Source organism: Cherax quadricarinatus, chromosome 27 (genome assembly GCF_038502225.1).
Source record: "Cherax quadricarinatus isolate ZL_2023a chromosome 27, ASM3850222v1, whole genome shotgun sequence".
Taxonomy (NCBI): domain Eukaryota; kingdom Metazoa; phylum Arthropoda; class Malacostraca; order Decapoda; family Parastacidae; genus Cherax; species Cherax quadricarinatus.
Genome location: NC_091318.1, coordinates 12,766,485 through 12,793,476, shown reverse-complemented (window position 1 = coordinate 12,793,476; position 26,992 = coordinate 12,766,485). Strand labels below are relative to the sequence as shown.

At 42.4% G+C, this 26,992-nt stretch overlaps 1 long non-coding RNA gene and 1 pseudogene across 1 annotated transcript in view; both read left to right on the top strand.

Moving 5' to 3' along the window:
- The window catches only part of LOC128691008 (uncharacterized), a 339,553-nt gene that overhangs the window by 13,751 nt on the left and 298,810 nt on the right, over positions 1-26,992 (top strand). The gene's annotated exons all lie outside the window — the stretch shown is intronic.
- LOC128691231 (5S ribosomal RNA) lies at positions 4,988-5,106 on the top strand (annotated as a pseudogene).

The following is a 26,992-nucleotide window of genomic DNA, read 5'->3' as shown; positions in this document are numbered from 1 at the left end:
AATTCAAAACAATCTTCACTACCATCCTTGATAATATTGCACCAGTTAAAGAGGTTAGGTTTAAACGAAGAACTGAACCCTGGATGACTACTGAGATATTAGATAAAGTGAAATTCAGAGACCAGTTGCTAAAAAGATTTAAGACAAACAGGATACTGCAGCACTAAATGAATTCCAGAAGGTGAGGAACAAGTGCAAAGACTTACAAAAGGCGCAAAGGCAAGGCACTATTACTCAAAAATCGAAGACTACAAGAATAACCATAGAAAGCTCAGACAACAACTAAAACAGTTGGAGTATAGCCATAAACCCGTAGATAGATCTAACATAGTACTAAATATCGATAACGAGGTATGCCAAGAAACAACTGAAGTGGCAAACTGTTGCATCAACGCTAGTAAGTGAACTACCAGCTGCATCAAATACCATTAACACACTCTCATAAGTTTAAAACATACTGTACCAATAAAGGGGTAACCCCCAAACAGTTGTCAGCTAGTAAGTGTATCCCATGACTTCGTGCAAAAAGAACTAAGCCGGTTAAACCCAACTAAGAGCACCGGCCCTGATAACATGTATGTAGTCAGACTTCTAAATCTATATCCAGAAAATGATAGCCTGGTTGATCATGTCCTGATCCACCGGGAGGTCTGGTCGAGGACCCTGCCGCGGGGGCGTTGACCCCCGGAACCACCTCCAGGTAGGCTTAGCTGAGATATATCATAGGATGGACCAGCTGTTGGCACAGAGATAACTCAGTCTGGCTGAGAGGTATGACAGCGCGAGGCAGCTGTTGGCACAGGGATAACTCAGTCTGGCTGAGAGGAATGACAGGGCCAGCAGCTGATGTCCCTCACAGGTAGCAACCCGCAATTGAATAAATATAATAAAATAGTGACCACCTTTGCTTGTGCCCCTGGCAGCGCCCTCCCAGGCTGTGGCCTAGACCAGTGTTCCCACGACACAGTGCCACATGCTGCCGTCACTCGCCTCTGCTTCACCCCCTACCTATCCCGCCTTCCTTCACCCTCACGATTACCCATCTCCCTCCCTCTCTCCCCTCCCTCTCCCGTCATTCTTCGCCTCCTCCCTCACCCTTTCACTACTCCCTCACATTCTCACCTCAACTCTCGCCCTTTCAAAGACCCCAGTGAAAATAAGTCACTTTTTGGGGGGATTATCCTAGGTAGTTTACATTAAGATGACAACATAAGAAAGAAGGAACACTGCAACAGGCCTACTGGCCCATGCGAGGCAGGTCCAAGCCTCCCACCGGCTTAAGAAAATGACCCAACCTAGTCAGGTTAGGTTATATTCACTTAAGGAAGGAGCACGGCATCAGAACTATTTGCACAAGCTAGTCAGGTTCAACTCGCACCCACTCATGCATTCATCTAACCTGTTTTTAAAACTGCACAACGTTTTAGCTTCTATGACGGTACTCGGGAGTTCCACTCATCCACAACTGTTACCAAACCAGTACTTTCCTATATAAGAACATAAGAACATAAGAAAGAAGTGAATATCAAAATGGTATACAATACCGACAGGATGGTTGTTGAGACACACAGGCAACACTTAAGCAACTTTATTCCGAAACGTTTCGCATACACAGTAGGCTTCTTCAGTCGAGTACAGAAAGTAGGCAGGAGCAGAAGATATGTGAAGACGATGTAATCAGTCCATCACCCTTAAAGTCGTAGATTTGAGGCTGTCAGTCCCTCAGCCTGGAGAAGTTCAGTTCCAAAGTCTGGAACTACTTTCTGTACTCGACTGAAGAAGCCTACTGTGTAGGCGAAACGTTTCGGAATAAAGTTGCTTAAGTGTTGCCTATGTGTCTCAACAACCATAAGAAAGAAGGAACACTAAAAGGCCTACTGACCCATGCGGAGCAGGTCCATGCCCCCCCAGATTAGTGCAATGGCCCTCCCCCTGGATTAGCCCAATGACCTCCTCCCAGATTAGCCCAATGACCTCCCCCCGGATTAGCCCAATGTCCCACCTAGGCTGGTCACCAACACTTAAGGATGGAGCACGGCACCAGACCCAGCAGCACAAGCTAGTCAGGTCCAACTCACACCCACTCATGTATTTATCTAACATATTTTTAAAACTACACAACGTTTTAGCCTGAATAACTGTACTCGGGAGTTTGTTCCACTCATCCACAACTCTATTACCAAAACAGTGCTTTCCTATATCCTTCCTGAATCTGAATTTTTCCAACTTGAAACCATTGCTGCGAGTCCTGTCTTGGCTGGAAATTTTCAGCACGCTATTTACATCCCCTATTTATTCCTGTTTTCCATTTATACACTTGGATCATATCCCCCCTAATTCTACGCCTTTCGAGAGAGTGCAGATTCAGGGCCCTCAGTCTGTCCTCATAGGGAAGATTTCTGATACATGGAATCAACTTTGTCATCTTCCTTTGTACGTTTACCAGTGCATTTATATCCATTCTGTAATACGGTGACCAAAACTGAGCAGCATAATCTAAATGAGGCCTAACCAAGGATACATAGAGTTGAAGAACAACCTGAGGACTTCTGTTATTTATACTTCAAACTTTGGAACAATGCTCTTCTCCAGACTGAGGGACTGACCACCTCAAAACTTTAAGGGTGATGGACTGATTACATCGTCTTCAAGTATCTTCTGCTTCTATCAACTTTTCTGTACTCGACTGAAGAAGCCTACTGTGTAGGCGAAACGTTTCGAAATAAAGATACCAAACTGTTGCATATGTGTCTTACCTAACAACACTTCTAGATATGAAGCCAAGAATTCTGTTAGCTTTATTGCGAACATTTATTGCGAACAGTTTACCTCCAGGTAAACTCCAAGTGAAATGTTGTCTTGGTTTTAGATTACTACTAACCAGAACTCCTAAATCCTTTTCGCAATCAGTAGTATTAAGATCTACATTATTTAGTTTATATGTGGCATGGTTATTTTTCTGCCCAACATTTAGAACTTTGCATTTGTCAATATTAAACTGCATCTGCCACTTCTCCGACCATTGCATCAGTCTATTCAAATCATCCTGGAGTGCTCTAGTGTCCTCATTAGAATGAATTGGACGGCCTATTTTGGTGTCATCAGCAAATTTGCTTGTGTCGCTATTTATTCCCTCATCTATGTCGTTTATGTAAATTGTGAACAACAACGGGCCCAACACTGACCCCTGAGGAACACCGCTTGTGACGTGCCCCCATTCTGATTTCTCCCCATTTATGCAAACTCTCTGCTGCCTATTTGTCAGGCATGCCTCTACCCAGGAAAAAATTTCTCCTCCTATTCCGTGTGCCTTAAGTTTCCTCAGTAGCCTCTGGTGTGAAACTCTATCGAAAGCCTTACTGAAGTCCATATACACAATATCATATTCATTACCATGATCTACCTCCTCAAACACCTTAGTGAAAAAAGTTAGTAAATTCGTAAGACAGGAACGCCCCTTTGTAAAACCGTGTAGAGATTCATTCATCAATCTGTGCCTGTCAAGATGGCTACGAATTGCCTCGGCAATTGATTCCATAAATTTTCCCACTGTGGAGGTAAGGCTTATTTGTCTATAGTTCGAAGCCAAGGACCTCTCACCTGCCTTGTAAATAGGTATTACATTTGCCATTTTCCACTTATCAGGCACTATGCCAGTTTGTAGTGATATGTTAAAAAGATTAGCCAAAGGTATGCCAAGTTCCTCTTTACATTCCTTTAACACCCTTGCAAACAGTTCATCAGGACCTGGCGATTTGTTAGGTTTTAGTTTCTCTATTTGTCTGAGGACCATGTCACTAGTTACCGCAATCGTACATAGTTTATCATCATCCTGTTCTACATAATCTATTATTTCAGGAATTTTGTCGAAGTTTAAACTCCTGCTTATTTCAGATTCAGTATACCTGGACAGAGTTTCAGGGGTCAACGCCCCCACGGCCCGGTCTGTGGCTAGGCCTCATGGTGGATCAGGGCCTGATCAACCAGGCTGTTACTGTTCCTTCCTGAATCCAAATTTTTCCGACTTAAAACCATTGCTGCGGGTCCTGTCTTGGCTAGATATTTTTTAGCACTATTTACATCACCTTTATTTATTCCTGTTATTCACTTATACACCTCAATCATTCCCCCCCTAATTCTACGCCTTTCTATAGAGTGCCGATTCAGGGCCTCAGTCTATCCTCATAGGGAAGATTTCTGATACATGGGATCAACTTTGTCATCCTTCTATGTATGTTTTCCAGTACATTTAAATCCATTCTATAGTACGGTGACCTCGGTTGTACTTGTGTATACCTGTGCCTAAATAAACTTGCTTTCACTAATACATTCACCCATCAACTCAGTTGCCTCCCTCAACCGCCAGACCTACCCTCATCCACAGCTAAACAATGAAAATAGAATTCAGAGAGCCCTCGTAGGCCTACGAGCCTTTACTAGGCAGGTCTTTCCATCATCACCCAGTACGGGTAAAACATTAGGACGTAACGGCTTGTCAAAGCTCCTGGAGAGCGAAACGTTGCCACAAAAAAATGTCACATTAGTTGCACTTGTGTCCTTTTACTTTCCATTAGGACTTATGTCCTTAAGACAAGTGCTGTCATTGTTCACCCATCAGTAAAATAGGTACCAGTGTTAGTCGACTGGTGTAGGGTCTCATCCTAGGACAAAACTGATCTAATTCATCTGAAATGTTCTGAATAACAAGGGGCTTTATATATAATAGTGTGTCACTGACGTCAGCTAGGACTGTATATCTTGTACATGTACTTGTAGAAATAAAGAATATTATTAATATAAAATAGCCAGCAGAAATGATCAGGCACGAACAACACCTGGTAAAATAGTGTTGATTTTCGTTGAGAAAATAATGTTCACTAGAGACTTCGGACAGCTTCGTTTAATATCGATTCAAATGATGTAATTGAGTAAGCTTTCATTTAAGCTATAGGTACATAATGTGCAACATATTTAACGATGGTCTTGAATCAAGAGCCATACCACGTTGAACACACTGCTTCTCGTCTGATCAGCGAAGTTGAGCAACGTTGGGTTTGGTTAGTACTTGGATGGGTAACTGCCTTATAACACCACATGCTATTGGTATAGTCGTTTTCTGGTGAGGCCTGGTCATGGACCGGGCCGCGGGGGCGTTGACCCTCCAGGGTACACACGTTATGGACACGTGAAAAGGACATTATGTAGATTTAATTTAGGGTAGCTCAATAAGGTCCAAAAAGTCTTATTTCCATTAAGGTCCCCGGTTGATCCCAGGCTAATTCTAAACAAGGAACCAAACTTTAGTGCTGTTCGCCTCTTTTCATTCACAGACACTTCTACCTTCACGGATGAGGGGAAAAAAGGGGAAGGGGTAAGATGGCTTGATGTTGAAGGGCTCTTAATCCATGAAACTAAAGCTACGCTCCCTTTCTTGTAATTGCTTACAGTTACATAGACTCACTATGACTTCTATTTATTTATTGCTTTCCCATGAATAAAATCATTGTACGCACCAGTGATTTTTACTATCTTGTTTGTACATGTAAAGTCCTTGTTGTTTGATCTGATCTCTGTGAGACGTGTAGAACAAGCCACTTGGGGGTGGAAATCTTTAGCTCAAGATATTTCGAGCATTCGTGCGTCTTCAGGAGGTATGCAGTGTTGCAAGACAGCAACAGGTAGGGAAAAAAATTCTGAGGCTAGGTAGCACTGACACCTTGTCAGCTCCAGATCAGCCTGGCTGTGGTTCGTACACTGGACTACGTGTGGACAGTAGTGACAGCTGCTTGATCAGGCCCTGATCCACCGGGAGACTGGTCAGAGACTGGGCTGTGAGGGCATTGATCCTAGTAACGATCTCCACGTAGACTCCTGTTTATTTTGCGTAAACTCAATTGTGTTTATACATACATATGTGAGTTAGTGCTATTATACCACGCATCTTCACACTGTTTTAAATTATCATTCTGTGATATCTTGAAGTGAGCACGTATCGTGCGCGTCTGTACGTTTGTGTATTTACCAATACGTTCTTTCCTATTTGTAATTGCATGGATCGAGGCTCAGCTCCTGGCCCCGATTCTCAGTACCGCTTAACAGATTCACTTCCTCCTTGCTTCAGGCTCTGTCGTTGAACTCCAACTGAATACACCAGGAAATATAGAGAGAGATAAAACACACTAGTAAAACTGAGAGAAATCCAGAATACTTCTACTCGTATATAAAATCTAGGTTAAGAATACCGAGCATTGGGCTTCTGATTAAAGGCGAGGGAACATAAACTAACAACATGGAAGGTAGGTAGGTTAAGATGGGGGGAAGGAAGAAGGATGGGTAAGATGGGGGTAAGGAAGAAGGATGGGTAAGATGGGGGTAAGGAAGAAGGATGGGTAAGATGGGGGTAAGGAAGAAGGATGGGTAAGATGGGGGGAAGGAAGAAGGATGGGTAAGATGGGGGTAAGGAAGAAGGATGGGTAAGATGGGGCAGGAAGAAGGATGGGTAAGATGTGGAAGGAAGAAGGATGGGTAAAATGGGGGTAACCTGGAGAGTTTACCTGGAGAGAGTTCCGGGGGTCAACGCCCCCGCGGCCCGGTCTGTGACCAGGCCTCCTTAGGTCAGTGTCCCAGGATGCGACCCACACCAGTCGACCAACACCCAGGTACCCATTTTACTGATGGGGAACATAGACAACAGGTGGAAAGAAACACGTCCAATGTTTCTACTCTGGCTGGGAATCGAACCCAGGCCCTCGCCGTGTGAAGCGAGAGCGTTAACCACCAGGCCACCAGGGTAAGGGAGAAGGATGGGTAAGGATACAACAAAAAATAAAAATCAAACACATGTCAACATCTGGGTATCACTTGACTCACCAAATCGTAATGACACGATTGTAAGTAAAAACTCCAGGTAAACCATACCACGGGCGGGGGATAGAACCCGAGGGATAGAACCCGAGGGATAGAACCCGAGGGATAGAACCCGAGGGATAGAACCCAAGGATAGAACCCAAGGATAGAACCCAAGGATAGAACCCGAGGATAGAACCATATCCCCGCCAGTGGTATGGTTTATCTGGGTATCTCTACTGTAGATGTCTCGTAATCCAGTGTCTTTATGAGTTGGAAGACAAGAACTGTATACATATTTTGTATATAGTTCTTCTGTCTTCCAATTATGTCCTTAAATTTGTATTGATAAAGCCACTGGATGAATAAACGTCTACAATAAAGATACCCAGATGTTGCACATGTCTAATTTTCATCTTGTCGGTATTGTATACCATTCATATACAAAAAATGAATGAAATACTTAGGTCCCAGTACGACTCAGCGTTCAGTCAACCACTAATTGGCCGAAAGATTGACGACTCAAATGATTTTTCCTGAATAATACACAAAATGCTGAAGACGTCTCCCTAATCTCTAATGTAACACTAACACCACTTGATTTCCAAAAGCCATTACTTGCATGCAATGCACTCCGCCCCAGGCACAGACTCGTGGAACTCTATATTCATCAAGAATTGCAAGAAACCATTATTTCGTGTCTTAAATATTCTGTGAAGAAGTGTAGACACTGGAGTCATCCCACACTCGTTAAAAACCACTAATATTCCCCCACTCCACAATCCTGGTATTTTACCAATTGCATGTATATATATATATTTAAATATGCCAATAGCCCTAACATCCCACATTATCAATGTGGAGTCGATGTGTTCAGTCCATGGACTCCAGGCTGAGGGACTGATTACCTCAAACTCCTCCTCTCCTTACACCCTTCTGATTTGTATTGGGCTGATGAAGCCACTGTGTGGCGAAACGTATCCTCAGTAAAGATTCCCATATGTTGGATAAGTATCTCAATCTTCAAAGTATTTTAAGAAGCAAAATTATCAGTTGCATTTGTTGGACCAATTCAACATGGTCTTGAATGCACTAGAAGACAGGCAAAATGCACATGTAGTGTGCACTGATCTTGCAAAAGCTCTTAAGTGTGATCATGGGGTGACTGCACAAAATGCTTGCAAAAGAAGTAACTGGAAAGGTGTGCAGATGCATACTGAACTTCCTGAAAAATAGAACCCTAAGAGTAATAGTAAACAGTGAAAAGTTCTGTTCCCTAATACACTATATTCGACCCACTTCTCTTCCTCGTTCTCATAACTAGTATAGGGACATCAGTCCCTCTGTTAGTTATGAATTTATACTAAAATTTATATGTAAGTGGCAGCCATAGAAGACACAGCGAGCCTCCAAGCTGACACAGACCAAGTCTTCCAGTGATCCACTAACAACAATATGATGATCAATGAGGATAAAGTTCTGTTGCTACGTCATGGAAGAATGAAGGCAAATAATAAGAGTCGAAGACAAACTCGTACGACTTAATAAAACGTGAATCAAATGTGAGTGACCTGGGAGTGATAATGTCAGAAGATCTCACGTTCAAGGAACACAACGTTTTCACTGCAGTTGCAAGGAAAACAATATGTTGGATTACTAGAACCTTCTGCATAAGAGATGTCATTGACGCTTCAGATCACTTCTTTCTAGGCACGAATATTGCTGTGTATTAACTGTCCCCTTCAAGACAAGCGCAACTGTTAAGCTGGAAAATGCACAGAGCTTTCACTGCTCGTATAATCTCTAAGTTACTCTGGGCATTTAAAGTCCCTAGAACTGTACTCCTTAGAACGTAGGCGAGAAAGATGCATCATAATCTACAATGGAAGGATTGGCCTCAGATCTTCATACCGAAATTACTCCTAATGAACACAAGTTGCTCTGTAGACAGTGCAGGATACCTCAAATGAAAAGCAGAAAAGCAATGGGGAGAGAGAGAGAGAGAGAGAGAGAGAGAGAGAGAGAGAGAGAGAGAGAGAGAGCTAGCTAGCTAGCTAGCTAGCTAGCTCAATGAGTGTTAAGGGACCACGACTCTCTAACGTCCTCCCTCCATGCATAAGGAGGATTACCAACTAACTCTTAGCTGTCTTCAAAAGGAAACTCAACATATTCATCAAAAACAGTTCCTGATCAGCCGGGTTGTGGTGAATACGTTGGACTACGAGTGTCATGTGGGTTTTCGATAACGTGGATGGGGTAAGAATATTCACGTAGGCTGGTAGTACGTATAATATAACGGAAAGTATGGGAAGCGCCAACAGCCGACCTGCCTCTCTCTGTTCCCTATCTTCGACTGACCCACCAGTGCCTACAGGGTGTGGGGTGTTTGAAATCCTGCTATGGTCAGCAGCAATATGAATAACAGTGATTCACACAGACGGTTGGTAGTGAGTCATCTACTGGTACACTGGTTACTGGTAACTGGTTACTAGGAACTGGTACTACTACTGAGAGCTCGGCGACGCTAACGTATGTCGTCCCGACATACAACTAATACAAACTAGAGATGGCAGGTGTATGGCTTGGGCTGATTCTATACAATGTCAAAGTACACAACAATTGAACATTATAACATACATAAGTAGAATATTGGAATGGAAGCTTACGTAATTGAAACTGTAATAAAACTGTAATGCATTACAAGGTATGATATAGCACAACTCATCAGAAACTCAACATTGGGATTACACAATATTTTATTTTTTATTATCACACTGGCCGATTCCCACCAAGGCAGGGTGGCCCGAAAAAGAAAAACTTTCACCATCATTCACTCCATCACTGTCTTGCCAGAAGGGTGCTTTACACTACAGTTTTAAACTGCAACATTAACACCCCTCCTTCAGAGTGCAGGCACTGTACTTCCCATCTCCAGGACTCAAGTCCGGCCTGCCGGTTTCCCTGAATCCCTTCATAAATGTTACTTTGCTCACACTCCAACAGCACGTCAAGTATTAAAAACCATTTGTCTCCATTCACTCCTATCAAACACGCTCACGCATGCCTGCTGGAAGTCCAAGCCCCTCGCACACAAAACCTCCTTTACCCCCTCCCTCCAACCCTTCCTAGGCCGACCCCTACCCCGCCTTCCTTCCACTACAGACTGATACACTCTTGAAGTCATTCTGTTTCGCTCCATTCTCTCTACATGTCCGAACCACCTCAACAACCCTTCCTCAGCCCTCTGGACAACAGTTTTGGTAATCCCGCACCTCCTCCTAACTTCCAAACTACGAATTCTCTGCATTATATTCACACCACACATTGCCCTCAGACATGACATCTCCACTGCCTCCAGCCTTCTCCTCGCTGCAACATTCATCACCCACGCTTCACACCCATATAAGAGCGTTGGTAAAACTATACTCTCATACATTCCCCTCTTTGCCTCCAAGGACAAAGTTCTTTGTCTCCACAGACTCCTAAGTGCACCACTCACTCTTTTTCCCTCATCAATTCTATGATTCACCTCATCTTTCATAGACCCATCCGCTGACACGTCCACTCCCAAATATCTGAATACGTTCACCTCCTCCATACTCTCTCCCTCCAATCTGATATTCAATCTTTCATCACCTAATCTTTTTGTTATCCTCATAACCTTACTCTTTCCTGTATTCACCTTTAATTTTCTTCTTTTGCACACCCTACCAAATTCATCCACCAATCTCTGCAGCTTCTCTTCAGAATCTCCCAAGAGCACAGTGTCATCAGCAAAGAGCAGCTGTGACAACTCCCACTTTGAGTGTGATTCTTTATCTTTTAACTCCACGCCTCTTGCCAAGACCCTCGCATTTACTTCTCTTACAACCCCATCTATAAATATATTAAACAACCACGGTGACATCACACATCCTTGTCTAAGGCCTACTTTTACTGGGAAAAAATTTCCCTCTTTCCTACATACTCTAACTTGAGCCTCACTATCCTCGTAAAAACTCTTCACTGCTTTCAGTAACCTACCTCCTACACCATACACTTGCAACATCTGCCACATTGCCCCCTATCCACCCTGTCATACGCCTTTTCCAAATCCATAAATGCCACAAAGACCTCTTTAGCCTTATCTAAATACTGTTCACTTATATGTTTCACTGTAAACACCTGGTCCACACACCCCCTACCTTTCCTAAAGCCTCCTTGTTCATCTGCTATCCTATTCTCCGTCTTACTCTTAATTCTTTCAATTATAACTCTACCATACACTTTACCAGGTATACTCAACAGACTTATCCCCCTATAATTTTTGCACTCTGTTTTATCCCCTTTGTCTTTATACAAAGGAACTATGCATGCTCTCTGCCAATCCCTAGGTACCTTACCCTCTTCCATACATTTATTAAATAATTGCACCAACCACTCCAAAACTATATCCCCACCTGCTTTTAACATTTCTATCTTTATCCCATCAATCCCGGCTGCCTTACCCCCTTTCATTTTACCTACTGCCTCACGAACTTCCCCCACACTCACAACTGGCTCTTCCTCACTCCTACAAGATGTTATTCCTCCTTGCCCTATACACGAAATCACAGCTTCCCTATCTTCATCAACATTTAACAATTCCTCAAAATATTCCCTCCATCTTCCCAATACCTCTAACTCTCCATTTAATAACTCTCCTCTCCTATTTTTAACTGACAAATCCATTTGTTCTCTAGGCTTTCTTAACTTGTTAATCTCACTCCAAAACTTTTTCTTATTTTCAACAAAATTTGTTGATAACATCTCACCCACTCTCTGATTTGCTCTCTTTTTACATTGCTTCACCACTCTCTTAACCTCTCTCTTTTTCTCCATATACTCTTCCCTCCTTGCATCACTTCTACTTTGTAAAAACTTCTCATATGCTAACTTTTTCTCCCTTACTACTCTCTTTACATCATCATTCCACCAATCGCTCCTCTTCCCTCCTGCACCCACTTTCCTGTAACCACAAACTTCTGCTGAACACTCTAACACTACATTTTTAAACCTACCCCATACCTCTTCGACCCCATTGCCTATGCTCTCATTAGCCCATCTATCCTCCAATAGCTGTTTATATCTTACCCTAACTGCCTACTCTTTTAGTTTATAAACCTTCACCTCTCTCTTCCCTGATGCTTCTATTCTCCTTGTATCCCATCTACCTTTTACTCTCATTGTAGCTACAACTAGAAAGTGATCTGATATATCTGTGGCCCCTCTATAAACATGTACATCCTCAAGTCTACTCAACAGTCTTTTATCTACCAATACATAATCCAACAAACTACTGTCATTTCGCCCTACATCATATCGTGTATACTTATTTATCCTCTTTTTCTTAAAATATGTATTACCTATAACTAAACCCCTTTCTATACAAAGTTCAATCAAAGGGCTCCCATTATCATTTACACCTGGCACCCCAAACTTACCTACCACACCCTCTCTAAAAGTTTCTCCTACTTTAGCATTCAGGTCCCCTACCACAATTACTATCTCACTTGGTTCAAAGGTTCCTATACATTCACTTAACATCTCCCAAAATCTCTCTCTCTCCTCTGCATTCCTCTCTTCTCCAGGTGCATACACGCTTATTATGACCCACTTCTCGCATCCAACCTTTACTTTAATCCACATAATTCTTGAATTTACACATTCATATTCTCTCTTCTCCTTCCATAACTGATCATTTAACATTACTGCTACCCCTTCCTTTGCTCTAACTCTCTCAGATACTCCAGATTTAATCCCATTTATTTCCCCCCACTGAAACTCTCCTACCCCCTTCAGCTTTGTTTCGCTTAGAGCCAGGACATCCAACTTCTTTTCATTCATAACATCAGCAATCATCTGTTTCTTGTCATCCGCACTACATCCACGCACATTTAAGCATCCCAGTTTTATAAAGTTTTTCTTCTTCTCTTTTTTAGTAAATGTATACAGGAGAAGGGGTTACTAGCCCATTGCTCCCGGCATTTTAGTCGCCTCATACGACACGCATGGCTTACGGAGGAAAGATTCTTTTCCACTTCCCCATGGACAATAGAAGAAATAAAAAAGAACAAGAGCTATTTAGAAAAAGGAGAAAAACCTAGATGTATGTATATATATATATGCATGTGCGTGTCTGTGAAGTTTGACCAAAGTGTAAGTAGGAGAAGCAAGATATCCCTGTTATCTAGCGTGTTTATGAGACAGAAAAAGAAACCAGCAATCCTACCATCATGCAAAACAGTTACAGGTTTTTGTTTCACAGTCATTTGGCAGGACGGTAGTACTTCCCTGGGTGGTTGCTGTCTACCAACCTACTACCTATTACTTCTATTACACAATAGAAGTGATAAAAAAAAAAATTTGATCGATCGATCTGTATTCATGTAATCTATGGATTCTGAGGAAGTAATATATACAAAGAAGGAAGTGTTTAACAGAAAGGCAGATTCGGTGCACTCAAATCTAGTCTGTTAACTCTCAGAATTTGGAGAGAACGTGAACACAAAAAAAATTCTTGAATACTGATAAGTTGATACTGTAATTATTCATCTATACAGGTTATTTACATTTAACCCCAACTCTGCTAGGGTGAGATTGACATATGCAGAATGGGTGTCATCTCTGGGAGGATCAAACTCTGTTGCACTGGCTAACTCATGCCGTATTTGAGGCAAATCTGAATTGGTAGTTACAAATGATACTTGAGGATTTTTCAATACCTGTCGTGTACGTAGGGAATAACGACATTCAGGTTGATCGTCTGACTGAGTATCAGAGGTAGAGAGTACAGGATCAGGAGGATTGTTAGAGTCTGTCACATTAGTCTGGGTTGGAACATCATTATCACATACTAACTTCACATGATCTAAATGCGATTCTTTATACTGACCAGTACTAATTTCTATAACCCCCTCCCCTCGTTAAACCCCCTCCCCTCACTAACCCTGTATATAACTGGTATTCGGTACCAACACATTGGTGAACTAGACACATGTGCAATTTCTGGGTATCTTATAGACGTTCTACCATCCACTGGCGAAACATTTACAAGTCAAGATACCCAGATGTTACATGTATATCTAATTCACCGCCTTTAACCGTCTCTCCTCAGTCACTACAATTACTATCAGGAGAAAATAGTTTATATGATTTCCAAATAAAGCATCGTTCGCTATATATATGTCGTGCCGAACAGGTAAAACTGGTTAGTTAACAAGAACTCGTTTAAAATTAAGTTCTTTTTAAAATTTTCTCTAATGCATTTAAAGATATATTTTTTTCATTCATGTTAATACAAAAACTAATGATTTTGTACCAAAAGAACCTTAGGAAACTTACCTAACCTTGTTATAACAAGCGCAATTTAATTTAGCCTTAGCCAACTAAATATATTTTTATAAAAGTTTACAATAAATTAATAAATAAACACAGTGAAATATGTTTTTTCGTTGTATTCAGAAAATTTTTTGCAAAGTTATTGCATACACAAATTTTTGCTTGTCCTATTCGGCAAGAAGTGTGTTGCTATTTAAGCCAAAATCGCAAAATTTTTACACACACACACACACACACACACACACACACACACACACACACACACACACACACACACACACACACACACACACACACACACACACACACACACGCACGCACGCATGCAGAGTAACTACTGTGGAAAAAAACAGCGAATTTCCAAGTGCTTTTGCAATTCGTCACATTATCAAGAAACTGTAAAAAATAAAAGAACAGAGAGCATATAAGGAGGAGACTACACCTCGCGGTCATCTTACAACACTTGACCTTTGATGATGTAGTTAGGTAGTCAAGGCTCTCAGACACGGCTTGTATTCTACCTAAGCTTTAAGATTTTAATTTGTCGAATACATCTTAAATTCTTCCTAACTTTAATTATAAATGAATCCAATTTGCATAATAATAAATAATGTTTTAGTATTATACAAACTGGATGGTATATTAAATATGCATTCTCTTTGTTTTACCTGTCATCCATCAAGGAAAGGTACCACGACTCTGGTGTAGAGCTCGTGATCCTAGGCATTGGAGCTACCTTCCTCTCGGTCAAAACTTTGGCTTAGCGCTTCTTTTTGATTATAATAATCGATCAAAACTTATTTGCATAATAGGATAAACTATGTACGATTAAGGTCACAAGTGACATGGTTCTCAGACAGATAAATTAAAACCTAACAAATCCCCAGGCCCTGATGAACTGTACACAAGGGTTCTAAAGGAATGTACCTGGAGGTTATTCCGGGGATCAACGCCCCCGCGGCCCGGTCCACGACCAGGCCTCCCGATGGATCAGGGCCTGATCAACTAGGCTGTTACTGCTGGCCGCAAGCAGTCCGACGTACGAGCCACAGCCCGGCTGATCCGGCACTGACTTTAGGTATCTGTCCAGCTCTCTCTTGAAGGCAGACAGGGGTTTATTGGCAATTCCCCTAATGCTTGATGGGAGGCTGTTGAACAGTTTTGGGCCCCGGACACTTATGGTGTTTTCTCTTAGTGTACCAATGGCGCCCCTACTTTTTATTGGCGGCATTTTGCATCGCCTGCCCAGTCTTTTACTTTCGTAGGGAGTGATTTCTGTGTGCAGATTTGGGACCATTCCTTCCAAGATTTTCCAAGTGTAGATTATGATATATCTCTCCCTCCTGCGTTCCAACGAGTACAAGTCAAGTGCTTTCAAGCGTTCCCAGTAGTTAAGGTGCTTGACAGAACTTATACGTGCAGTAAAGGATCTCTGTACACTCTCTAGATCTGCGATTTCACCTGCTTTGTATGGAGATGTTAATGTACAGCAGTATTCCAGCCTAGAGAGAACAAGTGATTTGAAAAGGATCATCATGGGCTTGGCATCTCTCGTTTTGAAAGTTCTCATTATCCATCCTATCATTTTCTTTGCACGTGCGATCGTGGCACTGTTGTGATCCTTGAAAGTGAGATCCTCAGACATTACTACTCCCAGGTCCCTTACATTATTTTTCTGCTCTATTGTATGGCCGGAGTCAGTAGTATACTCTGTTCTAGTTATTATCTCCTCCAGTTTTCCATAACGGAGTAGTTGGAATTTGTCCTCATTGAACATCATATTGTTTACCGTTGCCCACTGGAAAACTTTGTTTATATCTTCTTGGAGTGACTTAAGAAATCGTAATGACACGGCCACGCTAGCTGGAGATTCGTCTGTAAAAACTTGCATTTGTGGTCACAGAGGTGCCTGTGCTAACCTTCCTATGGTGTAGAAATATACCTAGTTGGATGAATCTTATTGTGGCTAGCTGGTCTAGTGGTTAGCGCGACGGGCTGGAGTTTTGAGACTCTATGACCGCGGGTTCAATCCCGGCCGGGGGTATGGTTTATCTTCTTGGAGGTTAACCGCGTCCTCAGCAGATGACAGCCTCATGCAGATCCTAGTATCATCCGCAAAGGATGATACGGTGCTGTGGTGTATATCTCTGTTTATGTCTGATATGAGGATAAGGAATAAGATGGGGGCGAGTACTGTGCCTTGTGGAACAGAGCTCTTCACTATGGCAGCCTCCGATTTAACTCTGTTGACCACTACTCTTTGTGTTCGATTTGTTAGGAAGTTGAAGATCCATCTCCCCACTTTCCCAGTTATTCCTTTAGCACGTATTTTATGGGCTATTACGCCATGATCGCATTTGTCAAATGCTTTTGCAAAGTCTGTGTATATTGCATCTGCATTCTGATTTTCTTCCAGTGCATCCAAGGCCATGTCATAGTGATCCAGTAGTTGTGAGAGGCAGGAGCGACCTGCCCTGAACCCATGTTGCCCTGGATTGTGCAGATTTTGGGAATCCAGGTGATTTGCAATCCTGCTTCTTAGCACTCTTTCAAAGATTTTTATGATGTGGGACGTCGTAAAGAGAAGTTTAGCAAACCTTTGGCTAATACTTTCAACATATCACTACAAACTGGCATAGTGCCAGATAAGTGGAAAATGGTAAATGTGATACCTATTTTCAAAGCAGGTGACAGGTCTTTCCTCAGCTTCGAACTATAGACCAATAAGCCTAACCTCCATTGTATGAAAATTTATGGAATCAATTACTGCCGAGGCAATTCGTAGTCATCTTGAAAAGCATAAATTGGTCAATGAATCTCAGCACGGTTTTACAAAGGGGCGCTCCTGCCTTACGAATTTATTAACTTCTTTCACTAGGTGTTTGAGGAGGTAGTTCTTGGTAATGAATATGATAGTGTATATAGACTTCAGTAAGGCTTTTGATCGAGTCCTACATCAGAGACTATTGAGGAAAATTAAGGCACACGGAATAGAAATTTTTTCCTGGATAGAGGCATGGTTGACAGGCAGCAGAGAGCTTGCATAAATGGGGAGAAATCAGAGTGGGGAAGTGTTACGAGCGGTGTTCCACAGGGGTCAGTGTTGGACCCCCCTGTTGTTCACAATCTACATAAGCAACATAGGTGAGGGAATAAATAGCAATATAAGCAAGTTTGCCGATGACACCAAAATGGGCCGACGAATTCATTCTGACGAGGACAGAGCACTCCAGGAAGATTTAAACAGACTGATGCAGTGGTCGGAGAAGTGGCAGATCCAGTTTAATATAGACAAATGCAAAGTTCTAAACATTGGGCAGGAAAATAACCATGCCACATATAAACTAAATAATGTAGATCTGAATATTACTGTTTGCGAAAAGGATTTGGGAGTTCTGGTTAGTAGTAATCTGAAACCAAGACAACAGTCCATAAATATTCGCAGTAAAGCGAACAGAATCCTTGGCTTCATATCAAGAAGCATAAATAATAGGAGTCCTCAGGTTGTTCTTCAACTCTATATCCTTGGTTAGGCCTCATTTAGATTATGCTGCACAGTTTTGGTCACCGTATTACAAAATGGATATAAATGCTCTGGAAAACGTACAAAGGATGACAAAGTTGATCCCATGTATCAGAAATCTTTCCTATGAGGATAGACTGAGGGCCCTGAATCTGCGTACACTAGAAAGGCATAGAATTAAGGGGATATGACTGAGGGTATAAATGGAAAACAGGAATAAATAAAGGGAATGTAAATAGCGTGTTAAAAAAATCTATCCAGAGCAGGACTCGCAGCAGTGGTTTTAAGTGGGAAAAATTCAGATTCGGGAAGGATATAGGAAAGCACTGGTTTGGTAATGGAGTTGTGGATGAGTGGGAGTACCGTTATAGAAGCTAAAACGTTGTGTAGTTTTAAGAATAGGTTAGATGAATACATGAGTGGGTGTGGGTGGGCGTGAGTTGGACCTGACTAGCTTGTGCTACTAGGTCAGATGCCGTGCTCCTTCCTTAAGTGAATGTGACCTGACCTGACTAGGTTGGGGCATTGGCTTGGGCTGGTGGGAAACTTGGACCTGACTCACATGGGCCAGTAAGCCTGCTGCAGTGTTCCTTCTTTCTTATGTTCTCATTTCCCAACATCATCGCTTCAATATCAACACACTGTTTACTTTCGTCCTCTCTCAGGCAGAAGAATAACGAGATAAAATACGATACTAATGATTTCCTTGAAGGAATAAGCCTTGTGATGTTTATCGTTTAGAAAACGACGAGTTGAAGAATCAGTCACTTGTCCAACATTTGGGAACCTTTGATTCCCAAATGTTGTACAAATGTGCGATTCTTCAGACTTAAGCCTTCAAATTTATTACCACAAGTCTTTCCAAATTTTATACGCATCCTGTGTTGATAGTAAAATCAGTGAATAATTTATATTACTAAGACCGCTTGTGTTAATTTATATACTGACTAGACTTTTGTAAGTTACTGTAATATGTTATGCAAGTTGCAATTGATAATCACTTAGGTGAAAAGTGCAAATCTTTATTGATTTAATTTCATGCTAGTTTTCCTCTTTTTACTACTCTCTAAATGCATCTTGATTTAGCATTGATTAAGAGCCACCCCTACATATTTAGCCCATTATTTATGAAACTAATAAAAATTAACAATCAAAATGTGTTAAAGGCAAATTTAGGATTTACCATATTTAAGATATCTTATTTTGTTGAGGTTACAAGTGGAAGACGGTAATTACCAGCGGTTTCCTGGGCTCCATGCGGCTTATTGTGACGTATTAAGACTCGACCACACTTACACGGACACCCTGCTGAGGACGCTTCCCACACTTCCCACTCGGATAAGTCAGAATTTAACATACCTGCTGTTTTTCCATTTTAACATACGTTCTTATAATTGGCTCGTTGGTTTATAAGTGACTCGTTTTTTTTTTCTAATTTCTCTACAGACGTTATTTTGGTTTTGAATAATTACATAAGAACATTAAACCAGATAAATTTATTACTAGGGTAAAATAATATAATACTATCTTTATTTCTACAAGTACACGTAGAAGGTATACAGTCCTAGCTGACATCAGTGATATACTGCTACATAGAAAGCCGCTTGTTATGCAGAGCATATCAGGGAAATTAGCTCAGTTTTGTCCCAGGATGCGACCCACACCAGTCGACTAACTCCCAGGTACCCATTTTACTGATGGGTGAACAAGGACAGCAGGTGTAGGGAAACACATTGGGATGTAGTTCAGCTGGGCTTGTGATGCCTCTGGGGAGACCTAATTTAACCAATTATATGGTCACCTTGACTTGGCAAATGTCTGTCAGACACGCCTTTTCAGTTTATGTATCAGCTCCTTTGTTCGTCACTGGCGTCAGGTCGTACACGTGGCGCACACCTCATTGTGGAGGGTGCTGGACCACCATATAAGCCCAAGGAACAGCTGAGCAGAAGAGATTCGTCTGGAGCTCTGGCCTGGGTGCAGAGCTCTGAGCAGAGAGACTTCGAGTGGAGCTGCTGCTGGGGTGCAGGGCTCGGGAGAAGGCTGCTGAAGTCTCTGGAGGAGACTGTTGGAGACACTGGGCAGAGTACTGGCTTTGAGCAGTACTCATGCTGTGTAGGTCTTGTGACCTGTGACTTAGTTCCTGTGGTGAACTGTCCTCTGAACCATATTGTAAGTAATATTCTGTTTTGTCTAGTTGATTGTGTTCCCTGTCTCACTGCTTATATGTACCATCCCATTTATCTAAATACAATAATGTACTCCTGTTCCCAAATATATTATTGTACAAAGACTTAATAATAAACTGTGTTTGAGTAGAATAGTAATATTCACTGTCCCCGTTATTGTATTTCTATTTCTTATATTTTATTATGTTTAGTTAAAGTAGTGAGAGGGTGAATAGTGTGGTGGGTAGAGTAATGAGAGGTGAAGGTGTAGTCCAAACCATACCGCGGGTGGGATTGAACCCGCGGTCAGAGAGTCTCTCAAAACTCCAGACCGTCGCGTTAGCCACTGGACCAGCTAGCTAGCTGGTCCACACGGTCTGGAGTTTTGAGAGACTCTGCGGGTTCAATCTCGCCCGTGGTATGGTTTGTTTGCAATCATGTCATTACAATTTCGTGAGTCAAGGTGTAGTCACCCGTGACCTCACATTACCTACCTCCGCTAATCATACCTCGCCTGCCTATCCCCTGCCTATACATACTCCCTTACTCCCATATTCCCCAGTTATGCTTACATTCCATTACCCCCCTACATGACAACGTCCAGTGTTTCTACCCTTGCTGGGAATCAAACCCGGACCCTTAGCATATGAAGCGAGAGCTTCACAAGCATTAACCCAACATGTATGGATTTTTTTTAGTTCAAAGGATTAATTGGAAATATATTTTTCAAGTATTTTTGAGCATTGCTATGGAATTGATGACAAATGAGTAGCATGCACTTACTGTACGTTAACTATGTAAATTTCTTGCAATATTGTCTTAATAAATACACAAGGCAATTTTTAAATCTTAATGCTGAAAAAAAAACTTTTATTTTGATCATTGCTGGTGACAGCTGAACATCATGCACACACGTCTGCTATGTATGGTTGATTTTTTTAATAAATGCCAGAAAAAAATCTGCACCTGAGCAATGACGTGCTGGGGTCAATTCTGGCTTTAGGTTATAAATCTGACTGAAATCTATAAGAGCTTACGTTTACCTCATTAGCAGAAGCAAAGTTTTTACTGTCCATTGTTATTACTAACAAGAATTTTGCGGAGTAATTGTAGCCACTGTAGTGTGGTTCTAGGATCTGCACAGATTAGGAATACATCCAGCACGAAATGTCTCCAGCCAAAAACGAAATGGTGCAAATTCTATGTCTGGGGCATCTGTAAACATGGAATGTCAGGGAAAACGAATGGGGTATGCAACTTGAGCATCCCCAAAAATGCCACGACCTCCTGTCTAAAGGAGTGTGTCGTTCTACTTCTTGCAAATTCTTCCACCCTCAGATGTGTTATTCTTCAGTCCTCGAAAAACAATGTTACAATATCACTTGCACTCCTTACCATTTAAAAGGAACCACGAAGCACACACCCCCTACAACAAATCATAGTAACTATGGTAGTTACGACAACACCCCAAGTGATTTTTTAGTGGTAGGAAATGAAAGAAAATGGAAAGAGATAAGCAAAATAGTCCACCACCTTGGAGCCTTGTTAGACTGGAGGCACAGCCAGTGGCTCCTCCGGACTCACAGCTACTGATGCCAACAACGAAATCCCCCCAACAAACATACAACACAACCTCATTTATATTTGCTAATATACAGGCCCTTAAGCCATCCACCAACAACAAAATACCTTTCATTAGTGGATTTCTAGGGGAGTCAAATGCACTGTTTGCAGCCTTCACAGAGACCCACGCAAAAGATTACTTTGACATTGAAATATGGATAACTGGATACAACCTTTTCTGATGCGATAAAGAACAGGCAACAAGGGGGGGTTGGCCTGTATGTCTAAGAGTCTCATTTGCACAGAGGTACTGAACACCACAAATGATGTAGCTGAAGTTCTGACAATAAAAATCGAGAACCAGAATGTAGTCATTGTATTTGTATATAAGCCACCAGATGCAACTTCCCAACAGTTCAAAGAACAACTATCAAAAATTCACTCATGTCTGGAGAACTTCCCAGCCCCATCCCCAAACATCTTACTGCTTGGTGACTTCAATCTAAGACATACAAAATGGAAGAATATAGCAAATAATGTAGCAGAAATAATCCCTGGAGGCAGCGCAGATGAAAAGTCACACACGAGCTGCTGAATCTCTGCAACAAACACACCCTAAGTCAGCAGATAGAGGAGCCAACAAGGCTGGAGAACACACTAGACCATATTTTCACAAATAATGAGGACCTGGTAAGAAACATAATATCAAAAATAAATTCTGATCACAATCTAATCGAAGTCCAGACTTACATGCACAGGAGTCCTGATCAGCAAAACGCATACAGCTATGAGGATGCCTTTACCATATTCAACTTAACAGCAAAAACATCATCTGGGATCAAGTAAACTATGCCCTAAATTAAACATGTTGGGAAGATATCTTAAATTACATGGACCCAAACCAATGCCTTGAAAAGATGAACCTCCTAGTAGCGGAAGTATGTTCAAGGCATATTCCTCTCAGAAAAAAGTAAACTGGAGAGAGACGCTCCCTCTACAAAAGAAGACGAAGAATCACTGAGCTCCTCAAGACTGCCAGATTATCTGATACACGGAAGGAAGCGCAGGGAAATGGAAAATACTGAGCTAATGTTAAAGGACTAGTACAGGATCCAGGAGAGAGAAGAGGAGATAAAAGCAATTAGTGAAATTGAAAGAAATTCGAAATATTTCTTTTCATATGCCAAAAACAAGGCAAGAACCACTTCTAGTATAGGGCCCCTGCTCAGACAAGACGGATCCTGCACAGACAACAACAAAGAAATAAGTGAGACACTGAACTCTCAATATGACTGTGTTCAGCAAGCCACTAACCAGTCTAAAGACAGACAATCCAAACAATTTCTTCATGAATGAGTCTCAGAGCCCTGCCAATGCATGCTAAATTTCTGACATAACCCTAACTCTACTAGACTTTGAGAAAGCCATCGACGACATGCCCATTCACTCAGCCCCAGGCCCCAGACTCGTGGAACTCGGTGTTCATTAAGAACTACAAGAAACCCCTCTCACTGGCATTAAGTATGCTATGGAGAAGGAGCTTAGACACAGGCGAGATTCCACAGTCGCTAAAACAACGGATATAGCCCCATTCCATAAAGGTGGCAGCAAAGCAGTAGCTAAGAACTATAGACGTCCCACATAAAAATCTTTGAAAGAGTTCTAGGAAGCAGGATAGCAAACCGCCTGGACTCCCAAAAATTGCACAACCAAGGGCAACATGGTTTCAGAGCAGGCCACTCCTGCCTTTCGCAACTGCTAGACCACTATGATATGGTCTTAGATGCACTGGATAACCAAACAGAATGCAGATGTAGTATACACAGATTTTGCAAAGGCCTTTGACAAGTGCGACCATAGTGTAATAGCACACAAAATGCGTGCTAAAGGGATAACAGGAAAAGTAGGCAGGTGGATCTTCAACTTCCTAACCAATCGCACACAAAGAGTAATGGTAAACAGAGTTAAATCGGATGCTGCCATAATGAAGAGCTCTGTCCCACTAGGCACAGTACTGGCACTTATCCTGCTCCTCATTCTCATATCAGACATAGAGATGTAAATCGCAGCACTGTATCATCCTTCGCAGACGATACTAGGATATGCATGAGTGTGTCATCCATTGAGGACACAGTAAAGCTCCAAGAAGATATAAACCAAGTTTTCCAATGGGCATCAGAGAACAATATGATCAATGAAGACAAATTCCAGCTATTCCGTTATGGAAAACTGGAGGAAATAGCAACTAGGACTGAGTATACTACAAACTTCAATCACACAATAGAGCGGAAAAGTAATGTGAAGGACCTGGGTGCAGTAATGTCCAAAGCCCTCACCTTCAAGGATCACAACAATGCCACTGTCACATCTGCGAGGAAGCTGATAGGATAGATAATGAAAACATTCAAGACAAGAGATGCTAAGCTAATGATGATCCTTTTTAAATCGCTTGTTTTCTCTAGGCTGGAATACTGCTGTACATTAACATCCCCATTCAAGGCAGGTGAAATTGTAGATCTAGAGAATTTGCAGAGAACCTTTACTACACACACAAGTTCCATCAAACTTTAACTACTGGGAGCGCCTGAAAGCACTTGACTTGTACTCACTGGAGCGCAGGCGAGAGATATACTGTATATCATAATCTACACCTGGAAGACTCTGCAGGTACTGGTCCCTAATATGCACACAGAAATCACTCTATACGACAGCAAAAGACTTGTCAGGCGATGCAACATACCCCCAGCGAAAAGTAGGGGCGTCACTGGTACACTAAGAGAAAACACAATAATTGTCCGGGGCCCAAGACTGTTCAACAGCCTCCCACCAGCAATAAGGGGCATTACCAGTAGACTCCTGGTTGTCTTCAAGAGGGAGCTGGACAGATACCTAAAGTCAGTGCCGGATCAGTGGGGCTGTGGTTCGTACATTGGATTGCGTGCTGCCAGAAGTAACAGGCTAGCTGATCAGGCTCTGATCCACCGGGAGGCCTGGTCGTGGACCGGGCCGCGGGGACGTTAATCCCCGGAATACCCTCCAGGTAGACTCCAGGTAGGCTCCAGGTAGACTCAGGTAGGTAGGTAGACTGGAACAGCAGATGTTCCTTATATTTAGGAAAAACTGCAGGTATGTTTTTTTTACTTATAAATTCGTATGAGTTTACTGAAAGTCTTATTTATATGAGTAAACCCGTTAACTAACTAAAAGTATTGGTTACATTCTTCTCCGGTTTATGGTCAGCCAGTCAACCATAACTAGTTACCAGCCATCTCAGCCAGCTGGCTTGCCAGCCAGTCACCATTAGCAACCAAATAATTCAGCGAGTCAGCTGTCTAGCCATAGCCACTAAAGAATCATCTACTCAGTCAGCTAGCTAGCTGACTGGTTAGATGGATAGCTAGCCTGTTAGCTAGCTACTAAAATTGCCTACCATTCAGCAAATTTAATTTTTTTTCTTCCTCGATTAGTCTTTAGTTTAATATGTTTATTATGCACCCCATACCCATCCTGTGGGCGGTAGTCAAAGATTACAGAGGTACATAATTGGTCCAGGGACTGGACTCCAAAGTCCTCGATTAGTCTGTGATGAATTTACATCGTAAATATCAGTTACTTCGCCATAGAAAAACTGAAGGAAACTCAAGGAAAGAGATCTTGGGGTGAGTATAACACCAGGCACATCTCCTGAAGCGCACATCAACCAAATAACTGCTGCAGCATATGGGCGCCTAGCAAACCTCAGAACAGCATTCTGACATCTTAATGAGGAATCGTTCAGGACCCTGTACACCGTGTACGTTAGGCCCATATTGGAGTATGCGGCACCAGTTTGGAACCCACACCTAGCCAAGCACGTAAAGAACTAGAGAAAGTACAAAGGTTTGCAACAAGACTAGTCCCAGAGCTAAGGGGTATGTCCTAGGAGGAGAGGTTAAGGGAAATCGACCTGACGACACTGGAGGACAGGAGAGATAGGGGGGACATGATAACGACATACAAAATACTGAGAGGAATTGACAAGGTGGTCAAAGACAGAATGTTCCAGAGATGGGACACAGCAACAAGGGGACACAGTTGGAAGTTGAAGACACAGATGAATCACAGGGATGTTAGAAAGTATTTCTTCAGTCACAGAGTTGTCAGGAAGTGGAATAGTTTGGGAAGCGATGTAGTGGAGGCAGGATCCATACATAGCTTTAAGCAGAGGTATGATAAAGCTCACGGGTCAGGGAGAGTGACCTAGTAGCGATCAGTGAAGAGGCGGGGCCAGGAGCTTGGACTTGACCCCTGCAACCTCAACTAGGTGAGTACACACACACACACACACACACACACACACACGTCAGGAAGTGGAATAGCCTAACAAGTGATGTAGTGAAGGCAGGAACCATACATAGCTTTAAGACGAGATATGGCAAAACTCTGGAAGCAGAGAGAGAGAGAGAGAGAGGACCTAGTAGCAATTAGTGAAGAGGCGGGGCCAGGAGCTGAGTCTCGACCCCTGCAACCACAATTAGGTGAGTACTCGGACACACACACACACACACACACACACACACACACACACACACACACACACACACACACACACACACACACACACACACACACACACACACACACACATACATACAAACAATCTTCAAGACATCCCTTGAAACTGGGCAATTACCCGAAGTATGGAAGACCGCAAATGTAGTTCCCATTTTTAAAAAAGGAGACAGAAAAGAGGTACTAAATTACAGACCAGTGTCACTGACCTGTATAGTATGCAAAGTCCTGGAGAAGATTATAGAGTGGTGGTGCACCTGGAACGGAATAAGATTGTAAACGATAACCAGCACGGATTCATGGAAGGCAAATCCTGTGCCACAAACCTTCTGGAGTTCTATGACAAAGTTACAGAAGTGCGACACGAGAGAGAGGGGTGGGTTGATTGCATTTTCTTGGACTGCAAGAAGGCCTTCGACACAGTTCCTCACAAGAGACTAGTGCAGAAACTAGAGCATCAAGCGCGTATAACAGGAAGTGCACTGCAATGGATCAGAGAATACCTGACAGGGAGGCAACAACGAGTCATGGTACGGGATGTGGTATCACAGTGGACACCTGTGACGAGTGGGGTCCCACAGGGGTCGGTCCTAGGACCAGTGCTATTTCTGGTATATGTGAATGACATGATGGAAGGGTAATCTCAGAGGTGTCACTGTTCGCAGATGATGTGAAGTTAATGAAGAGAATTAAATCAGATGAGGATCAGGCAGGACTTAAAGAGACCGGGACAGGCTGGACACCTGGTCCGGCAACTGGCTTCTTGAATTCAACCCTGCCAAGTGCAAAGTCATGAAGATCGGAGAAGGACAAAGAAGATCGCAGACAGTGTATAGACTAGGTGGCCAAGAACTGCAAACCTCGCTCAAGGAGAAAGATCTTGGGGTGACCATAACACCGAGCATGTCTCCGGAGGCACACATCAACCAGATAACTGCTGCAGCATACGGGCGCCTGGAAAACCTGAGAATAGCGTTCCGAT